Source organism: Lycium barbarum, chromosome 2 (genome assembly GCF_019175385.1).
Source record: "Lycium barbarum isolate Lr01 chromosome 2, ASM1917538v2, whole genome shotgun sequence".
Taxonomy (NCBI): domain Eukaryota; kingdom Viridiplantae; phylum Streptophyta; class Magnoliopsida; order Solanales; family Solanaceae; genus Lycium; species Lycium barbarum.
The window spans coordinates 24,881,653-24,905,655 of record NC_083338.1 but is presented as its reverse complement, the minus strand read 5'-3'; the positions used below and the strand labels follow the sequence as shown (position 1 = coordinate 24,905,655).

Below are 24,003 nucleotides of genomic sequence, written 5' to 3'. Positions count from 1 at the left end.
TTCGGTTTTATGTGCAAACCACTCTTCGAACATTAATCAATCCGAACTCAATCCAATGCCACATCTTTCTGCGTTTACATTTTACTCCGACCCCTCGAGGCACTTTACACCGATTTTTACCGTATACATTACCATTCTTCTCATTTTCATCCTTGTCTCTTTTCCATCAAAAACCAGAAGTGAATCTGAAAATAATAATGATACTATTACTAAAATGAAATGTGGTTTAGATACTGGTCACGGATGTAGAAACAAAAACGAGGCATTAATTCTTGTGACTAGTGTGATTGGTGTTTGTTTACCCCTTTTTTCTCGTACAATCCCTGCATTACACCCCGATACGAATTTATTCGTGTTGGTCAAGGCTTTTGCTTCCGGAGTTATACTAGCCACGGGTTACATGCACGTTTTACCTGACTCGTTCGATTGCCTTAGGTCAGACTGTTTGCCGGAGAACCCTTGGAGAAAATTCCCCGTCACGACGTTTGTTGCTATGCTTTCGGCTATTTTAACTCTAAGTGTGGATTCATATGCCATGAGTTACTTTAAGAAGTACAAAATGGAAAGTGAAGAGGGAAACGGCGGAAGAGATAATGTTCATAATAATGTGAAAATGGAGGCACAAATTTTGATAATAGCCAAGTTCATGGAGGAGCCAAATGTGATGATAAAGCTTCACAACTGCTTAGGTATCGGGTTGTGGCTCGGGTACAATTCTCACTTTTAGTAATTGTATAATTCAATCGTTTTTGCTCAACAAATATTTTCATATTTCAATTTTACGTAATTTTTCTATCTATTTTGATTATTTTCAGAAACAAGTAAATCCTCTTCCTATTTCAGTGCTTAAGAAGTTTGTCGAAGGAACTTTAGAAAAAATGTTAATTTATGATTTCAAACTGACGGAACATTTTATCTTATGCTTTTACCTTATGTTTATCAAAATCAACAAAAGCATCGGAAATAGCCTTTCTATCCTCCTAAGGTAGGGCTAAGGTCTGCGTACACACTACCTTCCCCAGACCCCACTTATTAGATTACATAGGGATGTTGTTTGTTGTATGCTTTTTTTGATCAAAGTAGAAAAGGATACCCTTACTGTGTCTTGTAGAAAGTTGAGTGTCACGGCTTAATTTTACTTTATATTGAGTATGCCTTTTCCATTTTCCCTCTTTGAATTCTTGATAGTGTTTGCGGAAATAACTGGCCAAGTATTTAATTAAGTATACCTTTTCCATTTTCCCTCTTTGAATTCTTGATAGTGTTTGTGGAAATAACTGGCCAAGTATATAATTAAGTGGTTATTTTATCTTAGGCATGTCAAACATTGCTGCTAAAGTGAATCTGCGACTTTTGTAGGGCAAAAAAAAAAAAGTTAAACCAAACTAATACAAAAAAAAAAAACATAAATAGGTTTCACGCACTAATTTAGTGCGTGAAAGGACCAAACTGCAAAAATAACAGTTTGCCCTTTCACGCACTAAATTAGTGCGTGAATGAGCAAACAAAAAGTCATCCTCTTTTCACCTTTTCAGCCAATGAATTTCAACTCTCATTTATATTTTCTCACATCATTTGTTTTCCATTAGCTGCCCACCTACCTTCTCTTCTTCTTAAGTTCTCATTGTACTGCATCGCATGGAGTCCGGAATCAAAATGCCCCAAAAAAATCACTTTGAACCAAAATATCCAACAAAAAAAAAGTTACAAAACTACCTTTAGCGCAGTAATTTTTTTGTCCTACAAAAGTTTTGTTTTGTTTTTGGAGTAATCATGGCTTTATAGTATATTTCCACGTAGTAGCAATGTAGAATGTTGTAACAAATGCAGAGCATTTATACATCATCAATTACAGGTCTATTGCTCGTATATCATCAATTATCAATCGTCCGTCATATTTAAATAACTTACACAATTGTAAGTCGTATATAATGTTCTTTAAATGACACTATACATTTTTACAATGTTGTTATGTAAAAACTGTACTATCGTATAATGTATATACGATGATTGTGATATATGACTAGCCTTTTTTTTTTTTTAGTACTGTGACGATTTGCTGAATATCAAAAGAAGCATTACTTTCATGTTTATTCACCTTAATATTTGAATGTCATGGAAATGCAGGTTTTGGAGCTAGGAATTATTGTGCACTCAGTAGTGATAGGACTATCCATTGGAGCATATGATAATCCATGTACAATTAGGCCACTTGTAGATGCTATTTGCTTCCATCAACTTTTTGAAGGAATGGGCCTAGGAGGTTGCATCCTTCAGGTAATCTTGAAAATAAACTTCAATTTTCGATTAAAATTGTTAATTACAGTCGGACCTCTCTATAATAGTCATTCTCTATATAGAACAACTTTTCACTATAATAGTTATGCTCTTTCATCTTATGTTATATTATATGTACTCTATAACATCATTTCACTATAGCTACCAAAAAAATATCGGGACAAACGATTATATTATAGAGAGATTTGACTGTATTGCATCAATATGCATAATCAAAAACATATGTGATTAGAGATGATCATGTTTGACAATATAACTATGTCTCAGTTCCGCTTTAACTTTTTGTATTTTTTCGTGTTTAGGCGGAATATGGTATGAGGATGAAAACAATTCTAGTGTTATTTTTTTCATTAACAACACCATTTGGGATAGCACTTGGAATAGGTTTGTCGAATGTGTATAGTGAGAATAGTTCAACAGCTGTAATAGTCGTGGGTGTTGGGAAGAAACAAGCAATAACCAAATTTTACGACGAGGTAACAACGGAAAAAATACCTAAGTCAAAACTTCCGACACTATTTGAATCAAGAGAAGACAATAAACACTGGTAAAAATGGAAATCTGGACAACAACTATACCAACAACAAAATAGCAAAGCAAACAAAATAAATTAATACAAGACACTACTAAAAACTGGCAAAATTCGACGGACAAAAACTGACGGACTGCGTCGCTTTGAAAAACCGACGGAAAACCGACTCAGTGCGTCGGTTTTGTGTATTTCTAATTTATTTATATTTTAATTAAAAAACCGACGGACAACGTCGGTTTTTTCCGCAAAATTTTGAAATTATGTTTCCACCAAATATTTTTTACAAAAACCGACGTCCCACATCGGTTTTATTAAAAAAAATTAATTAATTTTTTAAAAATATATTAAATAATTTATAATTCATTTTGTTTTGTAAAATATTAATAAACGAATTTTTTAAAGAAACCGACGGACTACGTCGGTTTTTTTTTTTTTTGGTCAAAGGCTGGTCAACATTTTTAAAAAACCGACGGACCGCGTCGGTTTTTCCGTCGTTTTTTTTTTTAACAATATGATAGAAACGGGTTTGGCATATCATTTGCTATCTACCCCAAAAAAAAACCCCCACTTCTCTCTAAAATAAAAAACCCTAACCCGCCGCCCACCCCCCTCTGCCCATGCCCGCCGCCCACCCCCCTCTGCCCATGCCCGCCGCCCACCCGTCGCTACCTACGCAGCCCAACCCCACCTACCCCAGCCCCGTTTTTAACTTGTTATTTGAGGTAGTTTCTTTTAAATTAGGGCTTTTAAAATTCTTTCAATTTTAGTTTTATTTGTAGATTTTAGGCCTAATGTTAGTCTATTTAGCTTTGTTAAACATTATTTGTAATGTTATTAATGTTGAATTTGTGAAAAAATATAAACTTTATTTGACTAGTTTACTTTTCATTTTTTTTTGCTTGAGATTGTGCTATATTTTATGTTCATTGTCAATGTATTTGTGTTAGCTTAGTTATCATTGTTTGTAATATTATTGATGTTGAATTCGTGCAAAAATGTATACTTTATTTGACTATTTATTTATTTTTTGTTGGGATTGTGCTTTTTGTTAGAATCCATATGTTAGTAGAATTTTTATTGAGCATTCAAAATTAGAATTGTTTGAGATTGTGCTTTTCAAAGTAGAATTGTTAACTTATAGTATTTCTATAACCTCAAAACTAAAGTGTAGACTTTATTTGACTAGATTTACTTTTCAATTTTTGAAATTGGTTGGGATTGTGCTTTTCAAAGTTATATTAGAGTTAGAATCCATAAGTTATTAAAGTTAGAATTGTTATTGAGAATTCAAAGTTAGAATTGGTTAGGATTGTGCTTTTCAAGGTTAGAATGTTAAGATATAATATTTCTATAACCTCAAAACTAAAATGTAGACTTTATTTGGCTAGATTTACTTTTCAATTTTTAGAATTGGTTGGGATTGTGCTTTTCAAAGTTATATTGAAGTTATAATTCATAAGTTGTTAAAGTTAGAATCCATAAGTTATTAAAGTTAGAATTGTTATTGAGAATTGAAAGTTAGAATTGGTTGGTGTTGTGCTTTCTTAAATTATTGTTAAATTTGTGAAAAAATGTAAACTTTATTTGACTAGTTTACTTTTCATATATATATATATATATATTTGCTTGAGATTGTGCTAATTTTTATGTTCATTGTCAATGTATTTGTGTTAGCTTAGTTAGAATTGGTTGAGATTGTGTTTTTCCAAGTTATATTAAAATTACAATCCATAAGTTATAGTTAGAATTGTTATTGAGAATTCAAAGTTAGAATTGGCTGTGATTGTGCTTTTCAAAATTAGAATGTTAAGTTATAATATTTCTATAACCTCAAAACTAAAATGTAGACTTTATTTGGCTAGATTTACTTTTCAATTTTTAGAATTGGTTGGGATTGTGCTTTTCAAAGTTATATTGAAGTTATAATTCATAAGTTATTAAAGTTAGAATCCATAAGTTATTAAAGTTAGAATTGTTATTGAGAATTGAAAGTTAGAATTAGTTGGGATTGTGCTTTTAAAAGTTATATTAAAGTTAGAATCCATAAGTTATTAAATTTAGATTTGTTATTGAGAATTCAAAGTTAGAATTTGTTGGGATTGTGTTTTTAAAAGTTATATTAAAGTTAGAATCCATAAGTTATTAAAGTTAGAATTGTTATTGAAATTTCAAAGTTAGAATTGGTTGGGATTGTGTTTTCTTAAGTTATATTTTAAGTTAGAATTCTTAAGTTAAAATATATTTCTATAACCCTAATAATTTGTGGGTATATTTTTATAGATGGATCGTATGTGGATGTATAATATAAATAATAGTGATCATGTGGGTGTACACGATGAATTTGTTGACAAGTTTACACACATGAAATGTCACTTCACCCTTTTCAAAATAAAGGGGTAATTAGGTGTGCTTGTTCTCGTTGCCGATGTAAGAAGTATTTGAAACCGGAAGCGGTTAGGGTTCATTTATATAGTCGTGGGGCTTATGTTTTAGTTTGGATTTCATAATGGACTTATGTTTTATGCTTTATGGAACTAGTTAATGGTACTTTTGGTTGGACATTTAAATATTTTTGAACTTTGAAGGTCTATTTAGATCGTATTTAATGTGTTTAGATAGTGTTTGATGTGTTTGATTGTTACTTAGGGTGATTTTATGTGTTGTAACTCTTTTAGAATTGATTTGGAGCATTTTAATGCTAGCTTTGAGCAACTTTTGGTACTGATTTCTGTGCAGGTGTGGCTGCAGAAAATGCATGAATTGCATGCAGGAAATTTTTCGGAAAACCGACGCAGTCCGTCAGTTTTCTGGAAAATAATTTTGGAAATTTTCCAGAAAACCGACTCAGTCCGTCGATTTTCTGGAAATTGATTCTTAAATTTTATGAAAAAACCGACGCACTGTGTCGGTTTTTTCATAAAATATATATTGTTTTAATATAAGATCAAAAATCAAAAATTAAAAAAACTGACTCAGTCCGTCGGTTTTTGTTGTTTTTTAAAAATTATTGGATAAAACCCGACGGACCACATAACCGACGCAGTCCGTCGGAAAAAACCGACGTGGTCCGTCGGTTTCCAAAAGGTGAGGCTATGTAAACCGACGAACCGTAAAGGGTCGTTTTCCCGTCGGTTTCATTAAAAAAAATCGCCGCAATCCGTCGGTTTTCGTCGTCGGTTTTTCCCGTTTTTTTAGTAGTGAGAGACAACAAATTTACGTGGTAAAATCCCTTTAAGGTGAAGAAAAAACATCCACGGGACCTTCGGCTCACAAAAGCTCCACTAAAATCAATAATAGTTACAACAATGTTCTCCAAACGGCTACAATATCAACGCCAAAGACAGAGCAACAATACACAAAAGATAGCACCAAAATTAGTGAAGAAATGAGAGAAATCACCACAAAAAATGAGCTACTGTTCGTACTCGAAAACTGGAGCTACATACCACAAAATCCAATATCCACAGTTAACATCGAAGAACCAGATGTTGAGAACCCCCAGTTCCAATTTGAGAACGATCCAATGGTTAACGAATTGGGAAACGCAATTTGCAGCGGACTGCTGTAGGAGGAAATTTCTGGACGAAAATCTGCTCCTCTCTCACTTTATCTCTCTATATGGCTGCTATGAATTCACTCTTGTGTTTTTCAAATAAGACCTAAGTTGATCTTGTATATAGAGAATTTTAGGGCAAAAGTGGCTTGGTCCAAATTGGATTGGGTTTTATTAATTCAATTCCACATAGAAAGGGAAAATCCAAAAACCTAACAATTCTCCCCCTCTAGACTATGTGGAGGAGAACGCCATCCCGGTGATCATGCAACACTCTTCAAACATCCCTCTTGGCAAAGATTTAGTCAACATATTTGAACCATTATCATCGGTGGGAATCTTCTCAAGTTCAAGAAACTTAGGATCCAACACATCTATAATCTAATGGTATCTCACATCAATATGTTTTGACCTACCATGGATTGTAGAATTCTTGCCAAGATGAATTGCACTTTGACTGTCGCAATAAAGCACACACCTCTCTTGAGCAAAGCCAAGTTCCCTTATAAATCTCTTCATCCAGAGAAACTCTTTACAAGCTCCAACGGCAGCAACAAGCTCGGCTTCTGTAGTAGATAGAGCAACACACTTTTGCAACCTAGATTGCCAAGACACAGCTCCCCCTGCATAAGTAATCAAGTACCCCGAAATAGACTTGCGAGTATCAACATCACCAGCCATATCCAAATCAGTGTAACCACAAAGAATAGGCTTCCCTGTCCCAAATCACAAACTCAGACTAGAAGTGCTACAAAGATATCTCATAATCCACTTCACAACATTCCAATGCTCTCTTCATGGATTAGAAAGAAAACGGCTAACAATACCAACAGCATGAGCAATATCTAGTCTTGTACAAATCATCGCATACAGCAGACTGCCAACGGCTGAATCATGGGGAACTTTCTTCATACCTTCCTTCTCATCATCACTAGAAGGACACTACTTCATGCTCAATTTGAAGTGCATAGCTAAAGGTGTACGGACAACCTTAGCTTTATCCATGTTGACCTGCGAAGTACTTTCTGAATGTACTTCTCTTGTGATAACCACAACTTCTTGGCCTTTGTATCACGAACAATCTGCATGCTAAGAATCTGCCTTACAGGTCCCAAGTCTTTCATAGCAAAAGACTTATTCAACTCTTGCTTCAACTTCTGAATTCTGCAAGCATTTTGACCAACAACAAGCATGTCCTCAACATAAAGCAATAGAATGATAAAGTCACCATCACAGAATTTTTGCACAAAAACACAATGATCTGAAGAAGTCTTCTTGAAGCCTATTGACTCATAAAAGAATTACCAAACTTCTTGTACCACTACTTGGGAGCTTATTTCAAACCATACAAGCTCTTCTTTAATTTGCAAACATAATTCTCTTTACCCTTGACTTCAAAACCTTTTGGTTGCTCCATATAATTTTTTCATCTAAGTCCCCATGAAGAAAGCAGTTTTAACATCCATTTGCTCAGCCTCTAAATCTAGACTTGCAGCCAAGCCCAGAACAACCCGAATGAATGACATTTTCACAACTGGAGAAAAGATTTCCCCAAAATCAACTCCCTTCTTCTGATTAAATCCCTTGACAACCAATCTAGCCTTATACCGTGGAACTGGTTTACCATCTTCATGTTTCACCCTGAAAACCCACCTGTTTTTCAAAGCTTTTTTGTCTAGGAAGTTTAACCAAATCAAACGTATGGTTATCATGCAAGGATTTAATCTCATCTTGCATAGCATCAAACCACCTTTCTTTTTCTTCACTATCCATGGCCTCATCAAAACTTTCAGGTTCTCTCCCATCAGTCAAGAGTACGAACTCATTGGGAAAATAATGAGATGAAGGTACTTTCTCTCTAGTAGATCTTCTGAGAGAACTCTCTGGAGCATCAATAGCAGCTTGTTGCTGGCCAACCATATCATCTTCCACTGGAGCATCAACAACATCATGATAGTCATTCTAAACATGATCATTATCTTCATTATCAACTTGAGCTTCATCATTTTGAAGATTTTCTTCAGGTGCTATAGTTACAGGAACTGGATCAACATCAACTAAGCTCTCATGGCTCTGAGAATCAGCCTTATCAGCCTTTTAAAATCTTCAATTGTCTGGTCTTCAAAGAACACAACTTTACTGCTTCTAACAAGTTTCTTCTCAACTGGATCATAAAAATGATAACCAAATTCGTCATGACCATAACCAATGAAGATATACTGCCTAGTTTTAATTTCCTGCTTTTTCCTATCGTCCTTAGGAGCATGCACAAAGGCCTTACACCCGAAGACTTTCAAATGAGCATAAGAAACATCTTTACCAAGCCAAACTCTGTTAGGGACATCACCATCCAAAGAAACAGTAAGAGATAAATTGATAACATAAGCAGCAGTATTAAGTGCTTCTGCCCAAAATGAATTTGATAACTTAGCATCTGAAAGCAAACATCTAACCCTCTCAAGTAGAGTTCTGTTCTCCTCTCTGCTAAACCATTTAACTGAGGAGTCTTTGGAGGAGTTTTCTGATCCGAATACCTTGTTATCTATAATAATTATCAAAAAGGACCAATGTATTCACCACCATTGTCTAAGCGGATGCATTTTAGTTTCTTCCTTGTCTGTCTCTCAACCATGGCCTGAAAAGTCTTGAACATATCAAGTACTTGATCATGGGACTTCAAATGAAATACCCAGAGTTTGCGAGAATGATCATCAATAAAAGTCACAAAGTAAAGTGCACCACCACGAGAGCTTACTTTAAAAGGACCACACAAATCAGAATGTACCAACTCCAGCAAATCAAGCTTTCTTGAAGGTGTATGACTCTGAAAGGAAACTCTTTTTTGTTTCCCAGCTAAGCAATGAACATATCTCTTTAACTTTGTTTGTTTCACTCCAGAAAGCAAATTCTTCTTTGCCAAATTATCAATCCCCTTCTCGCTCATATGACTCAGCCTTCTATGCCATAACTCTGATGAAGTATCATTCTTCACCAAATTTACTGAGTCACCACAAATGGAGCCCTGAAATAAGTACAAGTCAGATATCTTGTTATCTCAAGCCACACCCTCATTATTAAGCTTTCCTATAGAAATTAAATTCAGACGAACATCTGGAGCATTCTTAACATTGTTAAAAACCAACCTCGAACCATTCTTACCTTTCAAGCAAACTGTGCCAATACCAAATACCTCAACCTCACTATCATTGCCCATTCGTAACATTCCAAAATTACTTGGAGTATAACAAAAAAAATAACTCCTTCTTTGGCGTGACATGAGAAGTGGCACCTGAATCCACAAACCAGGTAGACTCGTCACAAACAAGATTGATATCATTATTACCATAAGCAACAAGAAGATCATTTTCAGCAACACGATTTTCATTATCGCCTTCTTTCTTTAGCTTTTTCTGGTCTCTCTTAAATATGTAGCAATATTTCTTGATGTGCCCTTTCAAGTGACAATAGTCACATGTAATATTCTTGTACCTGGAGGTTCTTGACTTGCTTCTACTTTTGCCTCTGTCATTCTGACCTTTGAAGTTGCTTCTTCTCCTGTCTTCAGTAACCAAAACATCGGAGTGTGAAGCTGAAGAAGACTAAGCTTGAGATCTTCTTCTCATCTCTTCATTAAAAACACCACTATTAGCATATTCTATAGTTACACCATCAATGCGAGCATAATTAGTCAAAGAAACTCGAAGAGTTTCCCAAGAGTCTTGTCACGACCCAGCTAGGGGCCGTGATGGGTACCCGGGGCTAGCCACCGAGCACCACTCGTTCTAATACTCATCTTACTCATTTAATGCCCTTTTACCAATTTTACACACGAATTGTAGGAAAATCATATTTTATATAGAAACATAAATACTTATATACATTTTCCTCTCGGCCATCAAAATAATATATACATAATAATAACATCTTGTGAGACCATCTGACCCACACTGCGTATCTACGAGCCTCTACTGACATACTAAACATAAAGACGGAACAAGACTCCGTCGTGCCCAAAATATGCATATATACCAAAAGAAGAATCATAAGCACCTCCGGACAATGGAGTGCTCTCAATCAGCTGACAGCTACTAAGGGTCTGGACCAAGCTCACCTCCCTGTCTACCTGTGGGCATGAACATAGCGTCCAAAGAAAACGGACGTCAGTACGAACATTGTACTGAGTATGAGAGGCATAAATAATAAAGAAAGACAATGTTAATATAATGTGAACATCAATGTGAAACATCTGAATCTGAATGATAATCATAAAAGAAGTATTGCATGCTGTCTTACTCATACTCATCATAATTTCATATATCCATAATATGCAAGCTGCCCGTCCATATCGGAACGGTGTAATAATCAATAACATTAGCCCGCGTCCAGGTCTCCCGCGTCCGGGGTACCATCTCATGCCGCCCACTAGTGGTGTCTGCCCATGCCAAAAGGTCATGGTGTATCCGTATAGCTGCCCGCCTTGGCGGTGACTGCCCGACCAACTAGGCGCGGTGTAATATGATCATGACATGCTCATAAAAAATACTTGTAATAATATGCTTATCATAATATGCTTATCATAGTACATGCATAAGACTCAAGATCAACTATACTCTGTCGGGGTGGCGTAAGGTCGTGATCCCCCGATTTCATTATGGAGCAATTATTGACATTCTGCCTCACCTTGAAGGAATTAGTACATAAGGTGAGTGTAAGAAATAAATAGCATCATTATCAATATGACATCATCATATCATATCTCTTATCTCTTATCTTATATAGACATTTATGGACTTAGGCTTCTAGCTTTCCGGAAAATAGGAACTCATGAAGAGGAAAAGAACTTATGCTATAGGATTCATGCCATTCGAAAGAAAGGACTAGCCTCACATACCTTTGTCGTTTAGCTATGTTATCGTTCACTTGCTCTCCCCAATGTCACGTTGTTACCTTCACGCGAGAATTCATATTAACATTAGTTAATAGATTATAAGAACGCGTCGTAAATTCTAGAGAAAATTGGGCAGCATTTCCCCTGTAAACTTAACAATCCTCAAAATTCCAACTTAGCCAAACGTCAATCAAAATACCAACAACAACAACACCAACAATTTCATATCAAACTAGACTTAAATCCATTCTTAAATTACTCCCAAAACAGCCCAATATACATTCGGATGTCAATGCTTGTATACACTTCTTTATTTCCGTATATTCATAATATAACAACAACAACTACAGCCAATCCCCCGATATTCCAGCCCATAAAACAGTCCATAACGACCATAAAACAGTCCCCAAAATATCATCGCAAAACAGCCACAAATGTTATACCAAACAGCTCCAAAATATAGTCACAAAATAACCACGAAAAATACATGAAGCAGCTCCAAAATTTTGTCATAAAACAGCCACGAAAATTACATAAAACAGCCCCAAAATATTGTCAATAAACAACCACGAAAATTACATAAAACAGCCCCAAATATCGGCACAAAACAGCCCGGTATACGCTTTGTATACAATATCTTTATACACTTTATTCTCCCAAATTCAAGAACAACAACTTATCAACAACTTCAACAACAATGTCAACAATTATTATACATCATAACTCAGCTAATTCCATCCATTTAATCCACCTAAAACAGCCCCTTAATCCATAAATCCCAACAAAACAACAAACGAGTTTATAATGTAATTTTCTCCGTTCTAATCCGTTAAAACTCTAAATAAACTTGTTAACAATGAAAAATGGACCTTAATCTTACCTTAATTTTGCAGCAACCACTTCCACCCTCTCTTTCTTGGCTGATTTTTAGCTCAAATTGAAGGCAACGCGACGTACAACACTTTTCTCTTCAGGAGCTTCGCGATTCGGGGCTTAGATTGTGGTCAAAATTTGGTTTCTTTCTCTATCTCTCCTCTCTCTCTCTCTCTACCTCTGAAATTTCTGGGTTTGTTGAGGTCTGAAAATGAAAGATAAGGCCGAATTTTTTTTCATTAAATGGCAAAGAAAATGGGCTGACCCGACTTGGAATCGGGTTGGGCCGAATTCATTGCCCAGCTTGACCTTTCTGCCTTAAAATGGCCATATCTCCTTATCCCGATGTCACATGAAGACCCACGACCTATGGTTGGAAAGCTATGTCAATTATCTACAACTTTCATTCTGGTAGTTTTCCCAAATTCCCAAAGGACGATAGGGTTATGACCTCCCGAAATCAAATCACCCGAAAACGTATCTTAAAAATATTATTTTGGAGGGCTTTCACTTTGATTTGGCTCAAGGATCCTTCTTGGGTTGTGTTTAACTTCTCATATATTATTCATATAGCTTGTCACATGTTCTAAAAAAAAAATCTCGACATGTGGACCCCACCTCAGCTTATGAATACTTCATCGTACGAAAATACGGGATATAACAAGTCTGGCAGAGTATTAAGAAGCCAAAGTCCCTGTATTTCTTCATCAAACTTGACACCCATTCCAGACAGCTGATCAAGGACACCCTGAAAATTATTGATATGATCATAAATAGGACTGCCATCTTTGTATCTAATATTCATCAATTGTTTCAGCAGGAACAACTTGTTATTGCCAGTCTTCGAAGCATAAAGTGTCTCAAGCTTTTCCTACAAGCTTTTAGCATTTGTCTCATTCACAATATGATTTCGAACATTATGTTCAACCCATTTCCTAATATAGCCACAAACCTGTAAGTGCTCAAATTCTCAATCCTCAACTTCAATAGACTCGAGTAACTTAGAAGCAAACACTGGTAAATGCAATTTCTTGACAAATAGAAGATCTTTCATCTTGCTTTTCTAAATATGGTAATTACTGTCATTTAAACAAACCATCTTTCTCATATTTGCCTACATCATCCAAATAGACAATCAATACAACCGAATATAACCACAAGGTCTGATACCATTTTGTTGGGAAGAAACAAGCAATAACCAAATTGCACGATGAGGTAACAGCGGAAGAAATACCCAAGTCAAAAAATTTCACACTATTTGAATCAAGAGAAGACAATAAACACTAGCACAAATGAAAATCCGGACAACAACTATACCAACAACAAAATAGCAAAGCAAGCAAAAATAAATCAATGCAAGAGACACCAAATTTATGTGGTAAAACCCCTTCAAGGTGAAGAGGAACCATCCACGGGAACTCCGGCCCACAAAAGCTCTACTAAAATCTACAAGAGTTACAACAATTTTTTCCAAACGTCTAAAATATTAATGCCAAAGACGGAGCAACAATACACAAATGATAGCACCAAAACTAGTGAAGAAAGGAGAGAAATCACCCCAAAAAATGAGCCACTGTTCATACTCGAAAACTGGAGCTACATAGCACGACATCCGATCTTCACCGTTGAAATAAAAGAACCAGATATTGAGAACCCTCAGTTCAAATTTAAGAACTATCCAATGGTTAACGAATTGGAAAAAGGAATTTGAAGCAGACTGCTGTAGCAGGAAATTTCTGGACGAAAATCTGCTCTTCTCTCTCGCTTTTTCTCTCTATATGGTTGCTATGAATTCACTCTTGTGTTTTTGAAATAATACTTAAGTTGATCCTATATATAAAGGATTTTAGGGCAAAGTGTCCTGGTACAAATTGGATTGAGTTTTATTAATCCAATTCCACATAGGAAGGGAAAACCCAAAAACCCAACAGTGGAATTACTTAATGCATGTTCAGTAGGTCTATTGAATTACATGGCATTGGTGGATCTCCTTGCTTCTGATTTCATGGGAACAAAATTGCAAAATAATATGAAGCTTCAATCGTGGGCTTATCTTACTGTTTTGTTAAGTGCTGGTGGAATGTCTTTCATGGCCATATGGGCGTAAAACGATTCTCTTTTTCTTTTTTTTTCTTTTTTTTTTTTTTTTTGTTTTTTGCAAAAAGGCATTAAACACAAAAGATGAACTGATATGTGATACTGCAGCTAGATCTCCTATTGACGAATGCAGTTTAGTTCTTGTAATTACGCCTTCTAATTATAACTAGCTAGCTAAGGTTTCTAAATTTGAAGTCATATGGTTAGAAGCACCCATATGTATTGTTTATTTTCATGACTTTTTGAGACATAAAAGCAGTTACTATACCTGTAGTATTATCTTGAAGCTCAACTTGCTTTCCCTTTCCGATCCCAACATCCTCAAAATCTCCCGGTGCAGCAATAGCTGTTACAACTAGCTGGGCTTGGTGAATAGCTTCATTCTCAGCTATGTACTCATGTTGTAGGTCGATGAATTTTCTTCTTGAACTTGAAACCCAAGGGATAAGCATTCAGCTAAAATATACTTGGTGTGCCCTTTTAAATAGCAGAATTCACACTGAACATTGTTCTTCTTAGGGTTGAAATTCGAATCTCCTTTACCACTGTATAAGGCAACTGACTTTGCCATAGTTCCAGTCAACTGCGCTGTATGTGCCAAAGGCAACCGAGTAAAAAATCCTACATTTTGAAGGTGATCGTGGGCAAATCTCAGAGAGAGGACGTTGATTCCCTAAGGGGAGAGTATGTAACATCCTAGAAAAATTCCACAGTGGACAAAACAACGGGAAGATGTTTGGTACATAAGGAAGCAACACTACTAGAAAAAGAGTTTTTTCCCACCGATATGCAGTGGAAAATTTGTGCTATAAAACATGATTTTCCGGCCTCATTTCCATCGAACAATCTCAATGAGAAAATGCATGGTGGGAAACAAGTTCCTATTGAAACACTGGAAAACTTCATAATTTTTTCATGTGAAAATTCTGTAAGGATTTTCGCAATTTTAGACTGTGATTCATAAACAATCTATATAAAATCGTATCGATAATTTCACGATTGTGGAACTACATGATTTTCACAGTCATAAGATATAAGAATTTCAGCCAAGAAAACATACCAGAATCGGCCATAATGATCTTGACTTAATCGAGCGGAAGCGGAAGAACTTGATCTTCTTTGGAAACTCTTTTCTCTCTCTTTTCTTTTACTGGTTTCTTTCAAAATAGTGTGTTGATGGAGTAAACGCTATTCCCAATTTAAAGAGAGAGAGAGAGAGGACCCACAACTGTGTTGGGGAGTTACAACTCCTCTATGTTGATGGAGTAAACGCTATTCCCAATTTAAAGAGAGAGAGAGAGAGGAACCACAACTGTGTTGGGGAGTTACAACTCCTCTATCCCACTCTCCATCACGTGAGGAGGGAGTTATAGCACAAGTGAACTTCTCAATAATATCCAATTTAATTTAGCTATTTAATATTTATTAAACCAATAAATAATATGTGGGCCACAACTTAAGACTCTGATCAGCAACTCTCACACAAAGATCAGCGATGAGAAACGGAGGTCGATCCTACCTAGAACTCTGCATTCATAAAAGAATGCAGCAAGTGTAGGTCAGTACAAACAACAAGTACTGGTAGGTATCATAGGCTGACTAAGTTTAGCTAACACATATCAGGTCAATAAAGTAAGATAAGCAGGTAATCAATCAAGGTATAAGTCAAACACAAGCTAGAAATCAAATACACGTCATCACCTAGGTTATAGCATCTAAACCCAATTGTGTCAAGTCTCAAATATTCAGTTCGAATCCGTATATCACAAGTACATCACAAGAATATCACAACAGAAGCCAAGTGCAATGCAATAATGTATGAAATGTATATGCAATGCAATGTTGTCTACACATGTACTCCGGACGGAAATATTAACGTCTCGGTAGCACAACCCATGGGGGACCCGCGGAGTCCATGTACCTCACGGCTCTGACACAAACCTCGGCAACCGCTACCTCACAATTCTGACAAAAACCTCGGCAATCGCTACGCATAACCTCGATTCCGGGACAACCATCGGATATCGTTCCTCCCGTCACTCTCATCCAACTGAGCCCAGCTCATCACAGTGTTTCCTCAAGTATCATCAGTGTGTCAACAGTATATCATGAAGGATGAGAATGCGTGAAATGTATGAGTTCAATGTCACTAATAAGATCAATATCACAAGTACCAAGCATGGGTACGCCAATAATATCATGAAAAGGATACACAAGCTATATAGAACACTATTCTCGTATCAAACGTCAACAAGTAAGAAACTACAATATCATGATCAAGATGTATCAATAGTCCCTAATATCTACTATCACCACGTGGCATCAAGCCAACAACAATAGAACAAATCAAATCACAACACAACATGGTGGCTAGCCCCAATCACACAACAAGGCCCAACCTAAGAAAATATCCAACCCAACTTCACACCCAAAGGTTTACATGCTTTCTCCGATAATATCGTCTAAATATATGCTTCGTTAAATGAAGTCTCACCATAGTATAAACCGTAAGCTACCTGGAAGGCTGAACAACAATATCACCAATAATCACTCCTTAGCCTTTCCTTTCCTTTGAGCCTCGAGATCAAGAAAGTCTAAGCATATTCGAATCATGGAATTAGAATCAAGAAGAACATCAAACAAACCCTTCTTTTATTCAAGACCCAAATCCCCAACCTATGGAATAGGGTTTATGAACTAGAAGGGTGAAATTAGGAATCTAAAGGTCCCAACATGAAATTTAACCTCTAGGTGTCAATTCCCATCAATAGCAAGCAAGAATAACCAACAATTCACTCAATTTCGGATTCTAGGCAAAGCCCTCAAATTTGGGTATAAACCCTAACTTCCAATTCCACAAATTAGCCTCTAATTAGGAAGAAGTTATGAAATAAAGGATTCTAATCATCAATTCACTGCTCAAAGAAGCTAACCCAACCAACAAATCATGATTTAGAAGCCTAGAAAGAATATTCATTAAACCCCTTCTTAATCTTCAATCACTTAATGAAATATCAAGATAAGGGATTCTAAGATAATTAAGGATAATGGAATAGCAAAGGGATTAGAAGGACTTACCACCAAGACTCTTCTCTAAAAATACCCTAGATTTTCTCCCAATAGCTCAGATTTCGGATTAGTAATAAATGAGAGACTAAGGGTTTTTAATACACAATTAATGAAATAACAAGCCCGATACCGTTACGGAGGCAGCGGAACCGTAGCAGCAGTCCCGCCCTAATGGCCTCTCAGATCGGCATGACGGTGTTCCCACAAATGCTCTGGGCCATTATGGCGGTCCACCCAACGGCTACGACGGTACCGCTGGGGCAGTAAGGGTGCTGCCATGGCGGACACCAGCACCAAAAATTTCCAAAATAAACACAATCTCAATCCGAAATCCTGACTAATACCCGAGGCCGTCTGCTCACAAATCACACACACAACCACATATAAAAACACACTACGAACGCACTCGTGGCCCCGAAATTCCCAATGGATGTATCGTTGACCGAGTCAACCCCCGATACCTCAATTCCTACTTCCCAACTCAAGTTCCAAAATGCACCCGAGTGCATTAGGAACCAAACCAGATATGCACACAACTACTAAATGACCATCTAGACCTCTCGGAATTGACGGATTTTCGAAAAAGGTCTGTTTATCCAAAAGTCAACTTTGAGTCAATTCTTTTCACTTAAAGCCAATTTTCCCAAAAACTCACCAAAATCAACCCCGACCACCTCGGGAAGCGTGTCAATGGTCCCCTCGGATCAAAAGTGAGCTAACTGAGCTCGGAGAAGGGTCAAATTTTAATCTGAGGGGACCATTGAACAACCAAGCGGATCGTTACATAGCACCCTTTGAATACTTGTCGTTTTTAGAGAAGAAGACTGCTGCAGAGTTATCACAATAAAGTTTCAGTGGCCTGGCAGTACTGTCGACTAGTCCAAGTTCTAAAATAAAGTTCCACAGCCAATTAGCCTGAACCGTGGCGTCAAAGCATGCCACAAACTCAGCTTCCATAGTGGATGCAGCTATAACAGACTGTTTCGCACTCTTCCATGATATTGCTCCTCCAGTTAACAGGAACAAATAACCAAATGTGGACTTTCTTGTATTGACACAACCAACATAATCTGAATTTGATTATCTAACCACATCAAGATGATCAGATCTTCTATAACTGAGCATAAGATCTTTCATTCCATGCAAGTATCGCAACACTTTCTTTGCAGCCTTTCGGTGGTCCATTCCTGGATTACTTTGATATCAGCCCAGCATCCCAACAGCAAAACTAATCTCTGGTCTCGTATGTCTGGGCATACATTAGCTCCCAACTATTGATGCATAAGGAATATCTTTCATTTACTTTCGCTCCAATTCATTCTTTGGCCTTTGATTGAGACAAAATTTATCTCCTTTCTGAATTGGAACGGGACTTGATGATCATTTTTCCATTCTAAATCTCTTTAACACTTTATTAATATAAGCTTTCTGAGACAACCCCAACAATCCTTGTGATCTATTCTGGAATATTTCTATCCCAATCACATAGGATGTCTCTCCCATATCTTTCATTTAAAAGTTGTTAGAGAGAAAGTTCTTGGTGTCGTGCAACAAACCAAGATCATTAGTAGCAAGTAATATGTCATCAACATACAAGACTAACATAATAAACTTACTCCCACTGACCTTCAGATATATACCTCGATTAACAGTGTTTCCCTTAAATCCAAAAGTGACAATAGTTTCGTTAAACTTAAGATACCATTGTCGGGAAGCTTGTTTAAGTCCGTATATTGATTTCTTAAGTTTACACACCATGTGTTCCTTTCCTTTAATGGAAAACCCGTCAAGTTAATCCATATAAACTTCCTTCTCTAAATTCCCATTTAGGAAAACAGTTTTCACATCCATTTGATGTAGCTCTAAGTCATAATGAGCTACTAAAGCCATTATAATTCTGAGTGAATCTTTTCTAGAGATTGGTGAAAATGTCTCCTTATAGTCAATACCATCTTTCTGAGTGAAACCTTTGGCAACAAGTCTGGCCTTGTGACGTTCTATGTTGCCACTTGAGTCATGTTTGGTCTTAAAGACCTATTTACACCCGACTCTTTTGCAACCTTCTGGTAATTCAACAAGGTCCCAAACTTCATTTGTTTTCATAGATTTCAATTCATCTTTCATAGCAATAATCCATTTATCAGAATTATTAATTTCAACGGTTTTTGAGAATTAAACTGGATCATTATCAATTCCCAAGTCAATTTCTTACTTGTGTAGATATACCATATAATCATCAAGCATAGCAGATCTCCTTTGTCTTTGAGATTATCTTAATGCTACTTCTTGTGGTTCATTTATTGCAGGTTCATTAATTATGGCTTCATTCTGAATAACAGGATCATTTATTTGTTGTTCTTCTTGATTATTAGGTGTACAACGACTTCAGGAACAACAATTTTAGAAGAAGTGGAGGGTAGAGAAATTTGCACCCTAACTTCTTTAATTTCCACATTACATGGTTATTCACTCCCACTAACTTCACCATTCTCAATAAACCTAGCATTTCCAGTTTCAACTATTTTCGTACTATGATTAGGATAGTAAAATATATACCCTTTGATTTTTCTAGATAACCAATGAAGAAACCACTGATTGTTCTTGAATCCAGTTTCTTTTCTTGTGGGTTATAAACTCTAACTTCTGTTGAGCAACCCCAAACATGATGGTTCCTCAAACTAGGTTTCTTACCATTCCATAGTTCAAAAGGTGTCTTTTGAAACTGCTGTACTAGGAATACTATTTAGCAAATAAACGATAGTCCTTAAAGCATACATCCACAACGAAACGAGTAAAGATGAATTTCTTATTACACCTTTCTATTACATAATTTTTTTGTGGTGTGCCAGGCATTATGTATTGAGCACATATGCCACACTTTTCAAGGAATTTTGCAAATGGACCAGGGTGCTGTCCAGTTTCGTCATATCTTCCATAATACTCGCCACCTCTGTCTGACCTAATTATTTTCACCTTTTTATCTAGTTGTCTTTCAACCTCATTAATAAATACCTCAACGGCATTTACAACTTGAGATTTTTCATGCAACAATTAGACATATCCATAACGTGAAAGATCATCAATAACAGTGATAAAGTATTTTTCCTTACTAAAAGGTGCGACATCAAAAGGACCACATATATCGGTGTGTATAATTTCAGGAAGCTGCGTGCTTCATGTGGCTCCTTTCTTTGTGTGTCTTGTTTGTTTTCCTTTTAATACAATCAACACAAATATTAAGGTCTATAAAATCCAATTCTGGAAGGATTTCATTCTTAACTAATCTTTCCAGTCTTTCTATGGATATGTGACCTAAACGTTTACGCCACAAGTAAGCAGATTGTTCATTCACCAAACTTTGTTTGGTTCCAACATTATGATGCAGAGTTAAGAGTGTTTCGACAAACAGATTATCAAGATTCAGTTTGTATAAGCTATCACAAAGAATACCAGTACCAATGAGAAGATTATGCTTAAACAAACTAAAACATCCATTACTGAAATTAAAAGAGTATCCAGTCTTATCCAACATACGTAAAGAAACTAAATTCCTCGAAAGAGAAGGTACATAACGAGTTTCAAATAAATCTAAGTGATAGCTGTTGACACCTAATTTTCACCTCATAAAACGCGTATTTTAATTTTCAAATTTTCCGAGTCCAAGACGGAATAAGGATTCCCTTAAAAAATTAAAAATTTAAAAATCCCTAGAAAATTGCAAAAATTGACGTTTAATTATTATTTTCATAAAAATTAACAATTACAAGAAATTACAAGTTATTTACTTTCACAAACGTGATTTTAAAAGAAGATACATATCCCGCCCGTCTAACTCGGAAAAATTGTTAATTAAAAATGACGTATGAATTACGGCTCATTTTGGTCGCATTTCTTCACAGTTTGCAATGAAGCTCTTTCTCTAAAAGTTTCTCTAAAAGAATTTTCATAAATTTAAATATTGCTCGGAAGTATATCAATATTGGGCTCGTTTTGAAGCTCATATTTTAAAACGACATATTATAATTTTTATTTCGTCAAAATATTATTTTAAGAGGGCCGTATTAGACTAATTAACCTAACTATATAAAACTATGCTTACATTTTTATAAAAAATAAGAAGGGGATTTTATCCATTTGTACCTTTGTTGATACTATTTGGATAAGGTCTTTTTTTTTTTTTGGGGGGGGGGGGGGGGGGGGGGGGGGAATGGGGAATGTACTGTCAAGTGGCCTATTTTTGTCCAAAGAATTTTAAATGCTTAGTTGGATGATTTTGAAAATTTGAATAAGGATTTTGGGAGCGAAAGTATGGCCAAGTGGCCTATTTTTGTCCATAGAATTCTAAATGCTTAGTTGGATGATTTTAAAAAATTTGAATGAGGATTTTGGGGGGGGGGGGGGGGGGGAAGTACGGCCAAGTGGCCTATTTTTGTCCATAGAATTTTAATTGCTTTGTTGGATGATTTTTGAAAATTTGAATAAGAACTTTGGGGGGGAAAGCTATGGCCACATGGCCTATTTTTGTCCATGGAATTCTAAATTGGCTTGCCTACAAATAGAGGGGATGAACATTAAGAAGGGGACATTTTTTTTAGGAGGTCACGTTTTTTAGAGAAAAAAAAAAGAGAGGAGGAATCTTCTTTTTCTATTTTTGGGAAAAAGAGAGAAAAAAAAAATAAAAAAGATAAAAGAGAAAAGAGAAAAACGAAAAAAAAAAAAGGTTCAAATTTGGCATCCTAAAAGATAAAGTTTGATTTATATATTCAAAGCTTAGCAACAAAAGAGACAAATATAAGATATACATATAGAAAAAGAGAAAAAAATATTAAAAGAAAAAGGGGTTTAAAAATTTGTGAAGTGTTTGGTGCTTGAAGTAGATTGAACCAATCCTCATTTTGATCTTTAGGTTGCCCCATTAAAAGGTAACCTCTCATTCTATTCTTTATTTCATTTCTAGTTATGATTATATATTTATTATGATACTTTTGTTGTTTAAAAATAATTCTTTGCTAGCTTAGTCTTGTTAGATGATTAAGTGGATACTATATGAATTTGATACCATTTGAAAAAATGAAAATAAATTAGAAGTTTGATTTAGACAATGTTAAGTGATTTTAGGTTAGTTAAATCGATAAAAATAAGAAAAAGAGATTTCACCCCTTATTTCATTTTAAGTTATGATTATATGTTATTTATGATCCTTGTGTGGTTGAAAAGGACTATGTGCTAGCTTAACTTTGTTTACATGATTAAGTGAGTATCCTATGAATTTATTACTATTTTTGACAATGTCAAGTGATTTTAGGTTAATTAGAATCAATAAAAATAAGAAAATATGGTAGCTTAAGTTAGAATTTTGACATTGTGTTGATACGTTTAGTGTGATTTATTCATTCTTGTTAGCTTTTGATATATATATATATATATATATATATAACACCTTAGTTCTTGTGAGTTTGTTACTAATTCATAGCAACTATTGGGCTTTTTGCATAAATTGTCCTTTTATTTATAAGTATGATAATTATGGGCTTGGTTTAAAAGTATTGTAATTCACTTTTTTATCTTTGTAAATTAAATAATTGACCTCGGCCTAATACTAATGTTTTGTACACCTATCTTTTGTGACCTCCCCAATTTGTTGGTGGATCTTTCTGTTACACCTCGTAGTCTTGTACGTGAAATCTATTAGGAGTTAGTGTTTAAGTCAAGACGTGGAGCATTTATCTCATGGTTACGAGGGTTTGAGTTCATATAATAAGCTATGGAAGACTCTGGGGCCAAGCAAATCAAGGAAAATAAGTTTGTCAAGAATTTGAAATAGGATTTTGAGTCAACTTTGGAGGGGTATATCTCCATGTATATTAGGAGTTTTAAGGTGTTTCAAAATCCTAAAATGAAGCTCGTCGAGTCTAGTTTCTAATGCAACAAACCACTCGTCGATAGGACATTGGAGTATAGAATTATAGACGTTACAAACTGAGCTGACAAAGCAGAAACAGAGCTGCTACAGTACCACTACAGTACTGCTACAGTACTACCGACCTTGGCTACTATAAAAGGGGTTAAAACCCCATTTTTCTTCATCCTAATTCTCCAAAAAATTCCAGAAACTTCAGCCAACAAAAGGGCTCTTATATCACATAGAAGTGAGGAATTTGAGTAAAATTCAAGCTACAGAATATTAATCGAGGACCGGACAGCGTGTAGACGCGATTATAATTTCATTTTTGTGTTGGAGTTAGCTTGGGAACAAGTGAATATTGAAGATCTTGCTATTTTAGTAAACATAAGGTATGAAGCATTGAATCTCTTTCCTTATTAACATTGATTAAGGAATAATTGCAAGAATAAAAGTTATAGTTTGTTGTATTGATGTTATTGGCTTATGGATTGAGGTTTGAAGAGAATTTTGGATGAAAACACATATATTTATCTTGTAGAATGTTGAGGATTTTGTTATCGATGTTGTTGGTATTGTTTAGGAGTTGTTTTGGTATTTGGAGGAAGTCGATGATATAGGGGAGATGCTGCTCAAATTTTCGTAACCCAAATTAGTCTTCCGTAATTAGTGCTTATAAGTTGATGGAAATGTGATGAAAGAGTGATTAATGATATATTTCTCGATATATAGGCTCGGGTGAAGGGCAAGCTTTGATGTAAGGGACTCTTTAAGTGGTAGCTTGATGGATA

General features: G+C 35.6%; 1 long non-coding RNA gene and 1 pseudogene across 1 annotated transcript; one reads left to right on the top strand and one right to left on the bottom strand.

The window, feature by feature from the left end:
* Window positions 1-214: 214 nt before the first annotated feature.
* On the top strand, window positions 215-14,809 carry LOC132628465 (fe(2+) transport protein 1-like; annotated as a pseudogene).
* Window positions 10,217-12,017, bottom strand: LOC132629418 (uncharacterized). The gene is made up of 2 exons (XR_009578222.1): window positions 11,275-12,017; window positions 10,217-10,506 (listed from the first exon to the last, which is right to left on the bottom strand). It is a non-coding gene; the product is annotated as an uncharacterized LOC132629418 (long non-coding RNA).
* Window positions 14,810-24,003: the final 9,194 nt, after the last annotated feature.